This window comes from Heloderma suspectum, chromosome 1 (genome assembly GCF_057233095.1).
Source record: "Heloderma suspectum isolate Gila_16-S chromosome 1, 16-S_ref, whole genome shotgun sequence".
Taxonomy (NCBI): Eukaryota; Metazoa; Chordata; class Lepidosauria; order Squamata; family Helodermatidae; genus Heloderma; species Heloderma suspectum.
Window position 1 is genome coordinate 8,423,141 of NC_139458.1, and position 16,624 is coordinate 8,439,764.

Here is a 16,624-nt window from a genome sequence, read left to right on the forward strand (position 1 = left end):
CCAGGTTATTTGAGGAACCACCGACATCCATGTGAACCTGCCTGAGCCACAGCGGACCCAGCAAACAGCTGACCAGCCTCTACTTGAAGCAATGGAGGCTGGTGGCTCCTATGTCAGTGGGGAGGTGAAGCCACTCCAGGTTTCAGGCAGAAAGGTATCTAAGGGCACATATTTTATGGAAATCTGTGTCCGCTGTTTTGGCAAAGCACAATTGCTTTAGCCAAGAGGCACAACCCAGTGGAGTCTGATTTAAGTGGGGTGGTGAAGCCACTCCAGGTTTCAGTCAGAACCGCCTTGGATAGTTCCTTAAGAGTTCTGACTGGTTCTGACTGACACCCAGAGCAGATTCGCCACCCCACTGGCATTGGGGTGACTCAAAGGCCTCCAGTAAGGGCAAGCCAGCAGGCACTGCTCTAGTTCAGGGGTGGGCAGAAGGTAGATCTCCAAATGGCTACAACTGTTTGCAATAATCCCGATCCATCTATTTTATTTCCAGCCATCCTTTCTTTCTTGTCTGATTACATGACACGCCAACAGTTTGGGGCAATCTAAAAAGAAATCAAAATTTCTGCTTGAACCCATCACATTCACCGCTCCCTTTCTCTCAAGTGAGAATTCTCTTTTTGATCTCGGAGTGTCCTGGACCATGTTGGTGGTGATAAATAGGGCCTGCTCTGTTTGGTGGAAACTATGTGAAGGTTTCTTGCCACAAAAACCACACAAGGTTACAGGCCCAGCCAAAATATTCAAAAGAATTTTGCCAGGGCTCTGAGCTGCTTCAGCCAAGACAGGCAGGTGTATCTGAGAGAAAGCATCCGCTCAGAAGATCGTCTTACAGACCTTTACTTTCTAACAATATTTTTGAGGGGGAGAGATCCAGGGATTGAATGTGGGTCTCGATTGGCCATGCTGCCTGGGGATGATGGGAGTTGTAGTCCAACACACCTGGGGTTGGGAAAGGCTGTGTGAACATAAATGACTTTTCCTCAAGAGCCTCTTCATTAATACAATAATTAGGTTGTTGTTCAGTCGTTCAGTCCTGTCCGACTCTTCATGACCCCCTGGACCATAGCACGCCAGGCCTTCCTGTCCTCCGCTCTCTCCCGGAGCGTGCTCAAGTTCATATTCATTGCATTGGTGATGCTATCTAGCCATCTCATCCTCTGCCGTCCCCTTCTCCTTTTGCCTTCAATCTTTCCCAGCATCAGGGTCTTTTCCAGTGGGTTTTCTCTTCGCATTAGGTGGCCAAAATATTTGAGCTTCAGCTTCAGTATCTGTCCTTCCAATGAGCACTCAGGGTTGATTTCCTTTAGGATTGACTAGGGATGTACGAAAGTTCCGCCACGGATCTTGGGAAGGCCGAATGCCAGCGCATTCAGTCCCCCGAAATCGGTGGCGGAACGGCCTGCCACCCCCCCCGCCACCCCCCCGGGACGAGACTTACCTTGGGAAGATCTTCCTGGCGGTGGCAGCTCCAGCGGTGGCTCCAGCGGCGGTGCGGCAGCGGCGGCAGCCGGTCTTCTGACCGGCTGCCACAGCCGCCATTTCCAGTTTAAAAAAAAACAAAAAAACACAAAAACGTGATAGGCTACGTAAAGATTTACGTAGCCTATCACGGCTAGGTTTTTTAAAAAAACCGTGATAGGCTACGTAAATCTTTACGTAGCCTATCACGGCTGACTTTTTTAAAAAAAACAAAAAACGCACGTACGCAAATGTATAAAAAACCATTTACATATAAACATATAAACAGACAACACATGTGCATGTACACACACACAGAGACGACATGAACCTACGCAGACACTACAATCAACATCTGGGGCCTTCCTCTCAGTGCTTCCTTCGATGGAGGTTCAGAAGGTGGCAACTAGGGAGAGGGCTTCTCAGTGGTGGCCCCCCAACTGTTCCCCACTGAAGCCTGCCTGGCACCAACAACACTGTCACCTTTTTGGTGCCAGATTAAGACTGCCCTCTACACCCAGGCATTCAATGGCATATTATGGGGCACCTATGTCAGCTGTCTTGAACAGCTCTGTTATTGGAATTGTTTACTGAACTTGTTCTTAGCTATTTAAATGGTTTTAAATTTTGTACGTTAAATATTTTTAGACTATTTCTTATTATAATGTCGCATTATTTAATGTTACATAATGTTTAGAATGATGTAGTTGTATTTTTTGCAAATTGTTGTGAACTGCCCAGAGAGCCTTGGCTATTGGAAGGTATAGAGATTAATAATAATAATAATAATAATAATAATAATAATAATAATAATAATATCTAAGCAATTTTAAACAATAATAAGAAAAATGAATGATTAAAACCTTATCATATGTTGCCAAATGCATGAGAGTAGAGGAAGGTCTTAAACTGGCACTGAATAACAGATAACAATGTTGGTGCCAGGACGGCCTTGTTGGGGAGATTGTTCTACAGTTGGGGGGCCACCACCGAGAAAACCCTCTCTTAGAGTGGTGGCATAATGCACTTGTAGACTTTAGGTTCCCGGTAACATCCTCTACTGAGTTCCAACTGTGTTTTCACGTCTGTCTTCGGCAAGCTAGCTAGATAATGTTCAGTGCAACAGTATATTCATTTGATATTTTAAATTAAACCTGATGCTATCTTTAATAATAGATTTGCATATTTTTAAAAGAAAGCCAACACAGTATTAGACAAAACTATTGAGACCAAGGAGTTTATCCCTCCTCCTTCCACCATGACACCACCGGTATGTTCAGCTTTCTCCATGAAATGTTACATGCTTATGTGCAGAGATCACATGGTGCAGCGTTCAAACATACATCCCCTGCTCACAGCTGCAACCTGAAATGGAACTGCCCTAACTTTGCCACTTGTATAAACTGTGTGCAGGAGGAGGAGGTTTGCATGATCCAAGAAACTATTTGCAAAGGAAATCTTTTCTCTGCCATACTGTAGTATTTCTCCTACAGGTGCAGGACGTTAGCTCAGGGATGGCCTTGGCAACCACTCTGAATGCACACAGCAAGTGGCCCCCACGAAGGCAGCCAAATCAGCGAGGCTCATGACCTGCGTGGCAACACTTTTCCGTCGCTGGGGATTTGTGAGAGAGAAGGGTCGGAGGCAGGACAAGGGCAATGGTGCGCGCAGGTGTGCAGCAAATGACTCTGGATGGAAGACCTCTCCTAGTCAGTGGCAGCTGGTGACTCCCGTTCTGGAGGGGCGGTGATTCCATTCTGGGTTCGAGTTACAACCAGCCAAAGCTCTAAAAGGTGCCATCCAAGGTGCTGAACCCATTTTGGGGATAAGGTTCAGCACTGTGGATAGCGGCTTTTAGAGCTTTGGCTGGTTGTGACTCAAACCCAGAATGGGATTACCGTCCCTCCTGAACTAGAGTCACCCACTGCCACTGCTACTAGAGATGAAGCCGAGTTCATGCCATGGTCACGTTGTCCACCTCTTTTCGGATGTGTCAGCGGGGCGCTTGTCTGTGGAATGTGCTCTTTGCGGTGGATCTGATCCCACAGTACACACGTAGCTCGGCTTCAGGTTAAGGGAGAGGGCCATAGGTTAGCAGTAATACACTTTCAAGAGATCTGGGGTGGGTAGGGGGGATTAATCTGCTGGTGGAAGGCACGCTGCATGCCACACAGACCACTCGGGCCTCCAGTGGCAATGTTGGATCCAACAGAACCCATAAACTGTGAGCCTGGTCCTTCCAGGGGGAGTGTGAGTTCATCCTGTTAGGCTAACAGGATGAACTCCACTGCCATGGTCAGATCAAATGCCCAACTGGCACAGCATTCCCGGATGCAGTCACCATGGGAGTGGAGAAGCTGGAGTGGCTGCTGGATTGCATCGAAGGCACTTGAGACAGGGAGGCCAGGGCTCACCTGCTTTCAAAGCATGGCCGTCTCATCTGGGAGCCCTCAGCCTTGAGGCTCGGGGGCTCTCCAGCCATTTTCAAAAAATGGGTGCCCTCAGCGTCTAGAGGGGAGGATCAAGGTGGCACCACCGCCGGGCCTTGGCCTCAGTGTGCTGGCTGGTCCTTTGTACGAAGAGCCGACCCCAGCTTCCCCAAGCTGGTGTCCTCCAGATGTGTTGGACTGCAACTCCCACAGTTCCCAGTCAGCTAGCTGGGAATGATAGGAGTCGTTGTCCGACACATCTGGAGGGCACCAAATTGGGGAAGGCAGATCCATGTGGGCTCTGTGCACAAAGAAACGATCGAGACGAGCAGGTCGGCGTGGGGCCAGTTAACGCAATCCTGACGTCCCCCTCCCTGCCACATGCAGATGCATATCTGAAAGCAGCGTCAGCAGCTAGCAGGGAAGGAATTGCCCTTTGCCTCTGCTCAGAGGCACGTTTGTCTATTTCTGTTTTCCAGGGCTGATGCCTGGCACTGATTACAGACACCAGGCCGAGCCCTGGAGAGGGCCCTGGTATGAACGAAGCCACGCCTGAAGTGAATCCTGTGGCAAACATGCAGCAGCCTTCCTGTGTGGCATCACAACACGGAATTTACACTGGAGGAATTTTCGAGGGATGCCACAAGCGTTTCGATAAAGCTAGGGCTGAATAGTAAGTTCTCACAGGAGCATGAAATTTGAGGTCTGCGGGGCAACAAAACAGCACACTTCTTTCGGCAACTCGGTCACCAACACCCCCCCACACCCAGCGCCCAATGTTGCCCTGGACGTAGCATTATTCTGGGGCTTGGGGGGGGGAGTAATCGCAGCCTCCACCAGGGCCTGCTATTTCACTCACACACACACACACATACACACACACACACACACCCTAAACCTTGGAACAATGTTATGTCTAGGCCAGACTGGTGAAAACAAAATGGCGGCTGGTGGCAGCTACTCTCACCGCCTACCATGGGCAGCGGTGAAGGAAAAGCGGGGTGGGGAGACTGCCACTGCTGAGGGAGAGCTGCCCCCCTGAACCTAATGGTGAATTTCACACACACGCATCTCCAATTGCTCCTGCCGCCGCCCCCCCCCCAATTCACTGCCTGTGAAAATCTCCTTGAAGCTGTTGGGAACCCATTGAGCCCATTATTCCATGTCCTCCCAGAGTGCAGGACACGGAATCATGGGCTCAAGGTACAGGAAGCCAGATTCCATCTGAACATCAGGAGAAACTTCCTGACTGTAAGAGCGATATGACAATGGAACCAATGAACCAGGGAGGTGGTGGGCTCTCCCACGCTGGAGGCGTTCAAGACGAGGCTGGACAGCCATCTGTCAGGGATGCTCTGACTTGGACTTCTGCATTGAGCAGGGGGTTGGACTCGATGGCCTTGTAGGCCCCTTCCAACCCTACTATTCTATGATTCTATGAACCCTATGGGAACCCTAGATAGAATTAGTGAACTTTCCCTTTATGTAGGGTGGCCAGGAAAATAGAGGACAGTCCTCTAGTTGTAGGTGTCCTCTATTTGAAGGGCTGTGCAGTCTACATCTGGTATAAAAATGAAGAACCATCAGAAGGGAGAGCTAAAGCGCCTTGAAGTTGCCATCAGCTGTGAGCACCTGGACAGCGGACCAAGCCGCAGGCATGCAGCTCACCTGCTCCCCATCTCCCCCACTGTGGTGAGATGAAGTGTGTGTCTTTAAACTATAGTCATTATTTGCAGCTGTACATAGGGTCTGCATTTGCAGCTATATATATTAATTAGCATCAACAAATCTGATGCAAACCTGTGTCCTCTGTTGTCCTCTGTTTGGGAGGATGCATTTCCTCTTTGGGGGCAATGTGAAAGCAGCCACTCTACTAGAAGATGTCCCTGCAGTATAACCAGGGACCATAGGTGAGAGCAAGGGATGCTAGGAAGATGGCTGGCAGCTGGCCCTAAACCCATTTTTCACTTCGATAGGTGGCAGGCATCCGTCAGCTCCTTGGGCACTTTTATATATTTTTGTTCTTTCACAGAAAGCCATACCACAAGGGCAATAAACATCCTCCTCTCCTAAGCTCCCAGCTGCAGGCATAACAAAATGAACTCATCCTCCCTCCCTCCCTCCCTCCCTCCCTCCCTCTCTGTGTTCTTCTTTTTTCTTCTTCTTTGCAACAGGCATGCTGAACTCAAACCAGATTTGGATCCAGAAGAGCACCAAACTTGCTGCCATTGCAAGGACGCTGCACACCTGTGTTTGCGCATTCCTTCGGCTAAGGCTTCCCCCGCCCTGACACCACCTTCCATGATTTGCCAAGGCATTTCTTCCAACCCTTTAGCAGCTGGCTCTGAAACTCCTGTTGTGCTTACCTTTAACCATTCAACCACTGCACATCTTCATGGTCGCTGGGAAAGCACCACAGCGGTGATGTAGAGGGACTGCCGGCAAGGCCTCAAAGTAACGATATGGTAGTACAGCCTTCTCCAGCCCAGCGCCCTCCCGAGGTGTGCAGACTCCTGTGTGTGGCCTGTATTCCACACACTCAAGGTTGAAGGAGGCTGCGTTAATGCACAAAGCTTGCATTTTGTGGGCATAGATGCATGTCCCAGGTTGCCTGCTACAAGAAACCCAAAGGCAGACTCAAATGTGTGAAGGGTGGATGGGGTGAGCAGGATCAGAATTCCCACAGCCAGGGCCAGCTCCAGCTTTGGGAAGCGGGGGGTAGGCAAAGTGGCATCTGGTGGGTGGGCCCTTCTTCCATCAATGAGCCCAGGCAGGGCTCAGGTGGGGCTTACCTGGTGGCGGAAGACAGCAGCCTTGATGGGGCTTACCTGGTGGCGGAAGAGAGCCTTGGTGGGGCTTACCTGGTAGCAGAAGAAAGCAGCCTTGGACAAGTTGCCCTGTAAGGTGGAGGGTGCACCAACCTGGGTGCTCCAGTGCCCTGCTTTCTCCCACCTACCCACCCCTGCCACGTCACCTGGCTTTTGTCCCATCACCACCCTCATTTCTTGTTCTTTCCCCTTTGTCTTATCTAGGCAGTCCTATCTACCAGCTTAAGTTAAGCCCAGGGGAGACCTCTTCAGAGGAAGAGGACCCGGATTCTTCCTCAGGCTCCCAGAGAAGACATGGGCAACCTGAGGACAGTGATCATCTCAAAGAACCCCTTCAACTCCAGCCTGGCTGTGGCTCCATACTCTCCTCCCCGCCACCACGGCTCTCCAGAGCACAGGCAGCACCAGACCAGGTGGGACGCTCAGCATCTCCATTGGAGTGCCTGCCTGGCCTCCAGGAGACCCTTTTGCCAAGGATTTACTCAGGGGAAGGGCCTACTCATCAGCAGTGGAGACTGGTGGCTCTGATGTCAGTGGGGAGGTGAATGTGCTCCAGGTTTCAGTCAGAACCATTCAGAACTCTCACATCTTAGAGAGCTCCTTTAGAGTTCTGACTGGTTCTGACTGAAACCTGGAGTGGATTCACCACCCCACTGACATTAGAGCCACCAGCCTCCACTGCTTGTGAGCCAGAGTCTACTCAGGTGGAGGAAGATCCACCTGAAGAATAGTGAATTGTACACTGCCAGGAGAGCTTTGTCTATTGGGTGGCATAGAAATGAAATAAAAATATATAAATAAACTTGGGGACAGCCAGTATGTAAGCTCTCAGCCTTCGTCCAGGCCTTTGCTGGGTTATCAGCTGCTGCTGAGCTCCTTGCTCCTACTAGGCGCTGCGGACTGTTCTATTGGCCGTTATTCTGTGGTAAACATCACAATCTGAGTTTTCACTATTAGACGTAAAAATGCCCCGTTTTCAGACTTCTTCCGTAATGAGGTTCTCTTCGGCTATCCATGTACCAAATTTCAGCCCTGTAGATAATACTTTCAAATATTGGGGGATACAGCCCATGTCTCTTATTTTGAGACAGATGAACCAATTAGCACTGTGCAAAATTTTTCTATTTATTTCAACCATTAATTGGGGAGAGGGGTGGAGAGAAATAATATCTGAAAATTTTCAGAAGGGGTGAGAATTTCGGAGACATTTCTCAGCGTGCAGGGCTTCAGTGCTTTCCTTACTGTAAGAAAGTGGCTGCTGGGTGTGGGGCGCTCTTTATTTTGCAGCTTTTAGCCCATTCGGTGCTTTGCTTGTGCTGTGCTTCCTGGAAAACCCCTCAGAGAACTTAACCATGACCTCCTGCCCTGGGGCTTTCCAACGTGGCTGAATGCCTGAAAGCTGTTAAATGGAAGAAGAAGGAGAAGGAGGAGGAGAAGGAGAAGGAGAAGAACCACTCCTTGTGTGCGCCAAATTTCAGCTTTTCTAGGTGACTACTGTTAGAATGCTTTAATGATTTGCTGGTAGATTTCTCAGCCTCCCATTCTGAGGGAGAGATGTACTCGGGTCTCCATTTTAGCCACTTGTAATCATCAGGATATCTTGGAATACATGGGTGCCCAAATTCAGCTTTGTAGATTATGCAGAAATATTTTAACCATTTTGGAGTACACTACATATTCTTTGAAGAAGAAATGTACAAGTGTGTCGTTCCTGGGCTTTTCTAATCTTCAGCATTTCTTGGGCTACCTGCGTACCAAATGTCATCTCTTTTTCTGGTGTGTTTCCTACAAGGCTTAGAGGACACACCAGTCAGCTCTCTAGACAACAACTTTATTGCCTCTCTCAAACATGAACAGAACAGTAATGCAAAACTCCTGTCTCCATCCAGATATAACTAAGTCCAGTGCCACCCAGTGACTGGACTATGTAATGACACTATCCACACAGTGTAGAAGAAGTCCCTTAATTCTTCTGACCTACACTTTAAGTCTTCTGACTTCAGGAAGACGTGTACAAGTGTTGTCCTCTCATTACGGTCATGGTCACTTATGCATTGCCAAAGAAAGAGGAAATAAATGATCAAAAAAGAGGACACAGCTTTGTGGGAAAATGGCATATTCTAATTTATATGTAGAGTTGCAGATTTAGAAATCATTACTATAATTTAAACAGAAATGCAAGACGTGTCACCCTAGTGGGGAAGACTAGGTGAGCCGAGTGCCTGAAGCTCAGTCTGCTGCCCAGGTGCTAAGTGCTGACGGGCAACTTCAAGGCCCCCGCCGCTCTCCACTCGTGTGGTTCTTTGACCTTAAACCAGACTTGGGCCAGACAGACTTTCAAATGAAGGCTGCCTTCAAAGACAGGGTTGTCCTGCAAAGTAGGACACACGGCTACCCTACAACACATATACAAAAAAATGGGTCACTAGGTCATATACAAGTCCTCCTTTGACAACCCTGTCAGTGAGTGAGCAAGGCCCAAGAATGTGTGTGTAGGTATATATATATATACACACACACACATTATTTCCAAAGGAAAAAAACCTTTTCTACATGTGTCTAAACACCTTAGCCAGAGGAAACAGAAAGTTTAGCATCCACATCACTGAGCTTGTGACCCAGGTCAAGGTTCAAGGAAGGGAGTGAGGAAAATTCCAGTGACTTGTGTGTGGTGACTGGATAGGGAGTGTCATCCCTGGCCACAAGGAGGCCCTTCCCACGCACAGGACCAGCCTTTGCACCAGGCAGCCCATGTGTCTGCCTCCAGAGCCAGTATTGCAGGACCCTGTTGCTCTGGCAGCAGCCAAGACCAGCTGGGACTGTGAGTTTCAGCTGACAGACTGGTCCATTAAAGCCTGGTGCCCATTTTAATCCACTGGTGCCTATTTTATTACCATTATTTATTACATTTCTAAGCCTCCCCATAGCCAAAGCTCTCTGAATGGTTTACAAAGATTAAAAACATTAAAAAATACAATATACAACTTCAAGCAATCCGCCATAACCATATTTTAATAAGTGAATGCCAGTTTTAATTGGTGGGGCTGTAGGAATTAAGGGCACACTTCTTCATTTTCTCAAGCTACTTTGGTTCTGGTGTGTTTTACTGTATCACTGTAACAGGGAATGGAAAAGAAAATTTTAAAATGATCTTTCCATTTAACACTGAGTGACACCTTACTGTTTAATAAGCAAAAGCTGCGTTATACTTTTTTTCAGTTTCTCAAGAAGGTGCCTAGCATGAGCCTTCGGTAGCAGGTAACCATATTCAATTTAATTAAAAGGCTGGTGATTAATCAAATAGGAATTCTTTAATTAGGTGACAGCAATAGAAATAACATTCTTAGTAATGCCTCACCCTCCTTCCCCCCCCCCAACACATGTACACACACACAACAGTAAACATTCACCAAAACAGGGGGGGTGGGGAACCATTGGCAACCAACAGGTATTTACATAGTTTCAAATACCATAATTTGCATAACTCCCCAGTGGCATTTCAGGCTGGATTCCATTTTCCTGCCTCAGACCATCAGTTTTCTGCAGGAAATCCATCCATCCATTACATCAGGGGTGAGCAACACACAGCCCTCAAGCTGCATGCAACCCCCATGGCCTCTTTGGGCGGGGGGGCACTGCCACCTGCTGCCCCTGCTGAATTTGCCAAGACAGGAGCAGTGGCGGCAAAAAATAGAGCAGCAAGTTTGCTTGTTTCGAAGCAGAATCATAATCCCAGAATCTGCAGTGGCCGTAGGGGGCAAGGATGCAGCCCCAAGTGGGATTGAGGAGGGCAATGTGGACCCCTCAGCATTGCCCACACCCTGCATTAGCAGTTTCTCACCCCAGATTTTTTTTTTTTTTGCATGTGCGCATTTTGCTCACAGTCACACTGCATCGTGGGCTTTGTATTCTTCAGTCTGCATCAACAGCAGTGCTCCTGCACATTGCCATGAAAACATAGACCTTTTCCTGGCTGACCATGCAGAAGGCCCCACAAAGCAATGCAGAGCTTGGCCAGTCTCCCAGCAGTTTGCACCGCAGACTGCTCTGCAGCTGCAGATTTCCCTCAATTGTCGGTGCGACCAAGAAGCAACCCTAACCAAATCCACAATAAAATCACACCAAAACTATTTTTAAAAGTGGATCTTTTTAAATAGCAACCAGAAGCTCCTTCCTGCCTCCTTTTGCAAGGGCTGCTGGGAGTCTGGGGGCCAATGACGCAGAGGCTGCTAAACTGGTCTCTGGTCTCCCTCGAAGTCCAAGCAGGGCAGGAGAAGCAGCAACAGAAACAGGAGAGGAGACCGGACCTGGCTGCTCTCCTCTGGGATTCGGATGGGAAGGAGATGTTTGTCTCCTAGTTTACTTTGGTTACCAGACGGTTTTATCTGCTGGGGGAGGCAAAATTCCACGCTCCCGCTTCTCCACCGTTTGGATCACGTGTGCTTCTGCTGGGGTAATAATAACTGGACTGAAACGTCCCGCTTTAATGGTAGACGCTTATTAAAGCAATTAGCTGCAAACTCTGAGAGAAAACTAGCATCCGCAGAGCTCATGTCCCGGCTTGGTCCCTCTTGTTAACCACACCCAGACTTGACTTTGACTCCCTCCGAGACAAAGACATCTAGTGGCCAAGGGACACACTACAAGGCGTTGCACGGTCGCCTTCCTGTGGTTCCCAGCTTGAGAAAATTACGCCTCAGTGTATGGGAAAGTGAACAAAGTGGGGGGAAAGGGGGCTCAGATGGCACTTCAGTTAGACCAACCACCCAAGGAAGGAAGAGGCAGGGGGCATGCTAGTTTGCAAAAATCTGGTGATCACACTTCTTGATTTATGTACTCCGCCTTTCTACCAAAAACTGGCACGCAAGACATAGGACAGCCTTCCCCAGCCTGGAGCCTTCCAGGTGTGTTGGATTCCAACTCCCATCACTCCTGCCAGCACATCTGCAGGGCACCAGGTTGGGGGAGGCGGACAGAGACCTTCAGATTCAAAGGTGTAATTAATTATCAAAACAATCAATAAGCACATAAGAAGAGCCCCGCTGGATCAGACAAAGGGTCCTGTGTTGGATTTGGGCACCGTGAATTAACGGTGTCCTGTCTCTTTAAGTCTCCAACCCAGCCTCCAGATGCCTCCATCCTTCTCTTCCCTCAGACTAGGAAAATCCCTGCTGCAGGCCTGTGTTTAGAGGCCTGCCAAGGAGCTATGCGGAGTAGCCCTGTTCAATAAACCGGTTATGTTACCAACACCTGTGTGGAGCCTGAATCCATAATCAAGGTTCAAAAGACGACACAAGTCCACCTAGCTCAGCCTGCCCCAACCTGGTGCCCTCCAGATGTTTTGGGCTACAACGACCTCAGCACTGGTCATTCTGGCTGGAGCTGATGGGAACTGGTATCCGAAACATCTGGATGGGACCAGGTTAGGGAAGGCCAGATCTAGCCAGTGGCTCCCAGCCTTGGGTCCCCAGATGCTATTAGGCTACAGCTCCCATCAACCCGAGCCACCATGGCCAATGGTCAGAGATGATGGGAGCTGCAGTCCACCAACATCTGGGGACCCAACATTGGGAAGCACCAATCTAGTCTAGCATCCTGTTTCCAAGTGTGGCCGACCCGATGCTTCTGGGAAGCCCACACAAGCAGAATATGAAGACAACAATGGTTGTGCTGCCTGGGGGTGATGGGAGCTGTAGTCCAACATGTTGGTCAGTTCCCACATTTCACATATTCATGAGCATCCGTAAATCAACTCAGCAGCACAGCCACAGAATTGAGAGTTGGCGGGGGTGGGGGGAGACAGAGAGAGATAATTGGGCTGGGAATCCTACATTCCAGAACGCCTTCATGCGTAAATCCTCTTGCTTCCTAGTAAGAGTGAAAATGGAAGAGTATCCCCCTGTCTTCGAAGCGAAACCTTCAGATACGTTTACATTTGGGTGATTAATTTGATTTAACGGTGCTCAGGCCAGCCAATCCTTCTCCCCACCCCCTGCCGCCTTTCCCCGTACAAGGCATATAATCGATTTAGCATGCTTTCACTAATCCTGGCATGAAGGCATTGACTTATTTCAGTATTAAATAACAGGTGTTCATTACAACGTAGACACAACGAACAAAAAGCCAATCAAAGCAAGAGGCGCGATACCTACCGCTGCCTATATAATTTAATACGTGAAGCAGCGCAGGCGACTCCGGGCTATTATTTCATAACATATAATCTTATGCTCACTGGAAGGAGAAACCCAAGGGATGAGAGGGTCAGCTGCAGCAGGCGCTGGGGCCGGGCGGGGACCTGACTCCGAAGCGACAAGGGGCTTCTCGCGGTCTCTCGCCTGGACGATGAGGAGGAGAGCTGGCACTCCAAAGCGTGTTCTCTGGGAGCAAAACGACCCCATTGGCAAAAGCTGAAGCAGCGCAATCTGCTCCCGTCCCGATCCTCCAGGGTTCCCTGAAGGGCTGCCCCCCTTCCCCTGACCCCCGATCATTTGGTGGTTTCCCTGGCAGTAAGAGCTTCAAAACTAAAATATCCTGCTTTGGGGGCCCGCCCCTTTTGTCTTCCGCCCCGTCCACCACTGGAATGTGGCCCCCGAGAGCTTCTCTGAAATGGAATTTGGCCCTCCAGGTGAAAGAGATTCGACACCCCTGGCCTATGGCCACCCAATGAGCTTTGTGGCTCAGTAGGGATTTGAGCCCAGTTCTCCCCATCTCTAGACTGCACTGCTTCTCAAAAATGTTGGCCCCACAACTGCCCATGACGCCGCCCATTCTGTCCCCTTAGTAGTCTGACATCTCACTGAGGTGTCACCTCGTTGAGGCATGTCCTCATGTCCCGCTTGTCAGCTTCCCATGGGCAGCTAGCTGGCCATTGTGTGAACAAAATGCTGGACTAGATGGACCCTGGGTCTGATCCAGCAGGGCTCCTCTTATGTTCTTATGTTCTCGTTCTGCTGGATATGTAGGCCAGGCATTAATGTTATCTTTTCATTAATTAAGGCTGCAATCATATGTATGTTATTGTTTAGACAGAAAAAATCCTACAATCCTATGCATGTTTAGAAAGAAAAAAGTCCTACAATCCTATGCATGTTTAGACAGAAAAAAAGTCCTACAACTCCCAACCTTCCCCAGCCAGCATAGCTGTCTGGGGAACTCTGGGAGTTGTAGGACTTTCTAAACATACATAGGATTTTGCCCTAAATGTTTGTTAATGTGCATATGAAAAAAATAATAATTCAGGCTGAGGACGCATCTACGCTGAATTGCAACTGGACTGACTTACAGACTAAGTACATTGTGCAAGTGATGGTGAAGCCATTGATCGGCTGAGGTGGGAACAGACCAGTCAGAGGGGGGGTGTCCAGAAAGAAACTTCACTGCCCTTAAGAGGAGCAGGGGCAGTATGCAGGGGTGGGGCGAGGAGCGCTGAGGAAGCTGGTCAGAAGGTGAGAGGGTGGCTGGACACCTGGAGTTAGAGAAAAGGGGAGCCGAGAAGGAAGCAGGACTGGAGCAAAGCTGCACATGCAGTGGTGTAGTGGAGCCGGGGCTCACCGGGTCGCAGTGCCGGCCCTTGGGGGTGAGCGGGATCACTGACATCCTCTGCCACCCCCTCCGGCTTCCCTGTTCTCTCTACGCTCAGCTGCAGTCCTCACAGCAGCTGGGGGAGAAATGGAATTCCCAGCAACAATATATAGTGGGCTCCCCCCGTTGTGACGCAAAGTGTTTGGGGGGTGGCCTGGTCTTGAATGGGCAATGAAGACCCCCTAGATTTACAAAAGAGCTGCTCCTGGTGGAGGTGAAAACTGCTAGAACTGGTTTGTGTGATATGAATCAACACCGACGCCTGAATCCGCGGACTCTCCTAGGGGTCGTGGCTGTGGGGGCTGTCATGATGAGTGCCTGCACGGCAGAATTTGCTATTGCACCCCTGTACACATGGAGCCTAAAGACGGGGGTGGGTGGGTTGTGGAAGGAAGGAAGTAGCCCACTAGGGTTTCTGCTTCACCACAATATTGTGAGGGCCTAAGAGGCCAAGAAACAGAGCCCAGACGAAGCTGAATTCCAAACGAAGCGCCCATTCTGGGCTCTCTCTACATGAAGCTAAAATCCCACAACTTTACCAGGGCTTCTGCTTCCGGATTCCTTGCGGGAATTATTGGCACCTTTCAACGTGGTTTTTTTTGTTCCTTTTTCTCTCTCTCTCTGCAAGTTCTCTATGTTTAATTATAAAGCCACTAGATGGTGCTGTGCTATTGCTGCGCCATCTCATCAGTGCACCATAGATTTACGGTGGTTGATAGGGGGAGGGGGAAAAATGCGGACTTTCATCGTCATGACAAAACCCGCGAAAAAGCTTCCAGAGAGCAGAAGGTGCCCTGGAGGATGCCAACATCATGTACAGGACCCATGAACGTCCATGAGTGACCAATCACAAGCGCACAATAAATGCCTCATGTAGAAAAGGCTTAAGTATCTCGGGGGCAAAGTGATGGCCACTGAAGCAGGTGGGGGGGAAGGGAGAATCCTAACTTCACTATGACACTGGCAGGGTCTGTGAAAGAGATCTTGGGGTCATGGTGGGAAAGTTCACTGGAAGTTTTAACACGGAGCGCAGGGGCAGTGGAAGAAGCCAAGTCCAAGTTAACAACAATTAGGAAAGGGACTGAAAAATAAAACAGGAAGTTTTGTCATGCTTTATGAGCAAAGGGTGACAACCACCTTCCCCAGCCTGCTGATGTTTCACCGGCATTGGCCATACTAGCTGGGGATGATGGGATTTGCAGCAAAACACATTTGGAGGGCACCAGGTTGGAGAAAGCAGCCTCAAGTGTTTGGAGTTATGTGTTTAATGTACTTTTATGGCTAAGGGGGTGCACACTCGAGGATTTTCAACCTAGAAGCAGATCGAAACATGGAAACAGATTCAATCCTATAACAACAACAACGTTCCTGTGCAACTCCCCACTGAGGGCCAAATTGTTTGTCTTCTTATGTTTAAAGACAGCTGGGAGGGCGGGGGGCAGGACAGATCAAATCCATGGTGTTCTCCCCTATGCTGTTCTCCAAACTGAAACCATCATTCCTTCTGCAAAACTGCTCTTTGCCTCTTCAGAGAAACATACACAGGAGCCAACGGGGTGTAGTGGCTGGAGTGTTGGACTGGGAGCAGAGAGATCTGGGTTCGAGTCCCCAATCAGCCATGGAGTGATTTTGGGCCAGTCACAGACTCTCCACCCAACCCACCTCACAGGGTTGCTGTTGTGAGGATAAAATGAAGAAGAGGAGGATAATGTAAGCTGCCTTGGGTTCCTTGCAAGAGGAAGAAAGGCGGGATATAAATGCAAGAAATAAATACACTATTGTATGGTTTTTCCTGGGGGCAAAGGGCAGTTTGGGATGGGATTTATACCATCGTCCCTCCTTCCCTAGTGCCATGGCCCCCCCATGTCTGGGGTGGGGGGTGTTTGCTTTTGTTTTTAAAGTGGGAGAACTTATTCACCATTCTTCACCTGCTTCATGTTCAGTTTGGCCCTTGGCAGGCTGATGTTCTCCCTGCCGAGACCTGTTCCTCCAGAGCAAGGGTGTTTTCCCCCTCTATTACTGGTGATTGCATTTTACTGCCTCTGAACTGAGGCTTGCAGGAGCATCCCACAACAAGGGTACCATGCAGAACTGGCACCCTTTGAAGCCATGGTCTGGTCTGGATAAGCCCCAGGTGACAGTGACCTGAAAATGCCGGCTTGAACTTAAAGAGGCCGCCACTTTCTCAAGCCTGCCAGGCTCTGATGAAACACCATGCAAGACCTGAGTAAGACCGCTTCCAGCTTTCCACCGCTGCCAACACATGGTTTTTAAAGAAGAGGCCAAACTAGCAACTACCGGTTTAGCCTGGGAAGCGCAAGC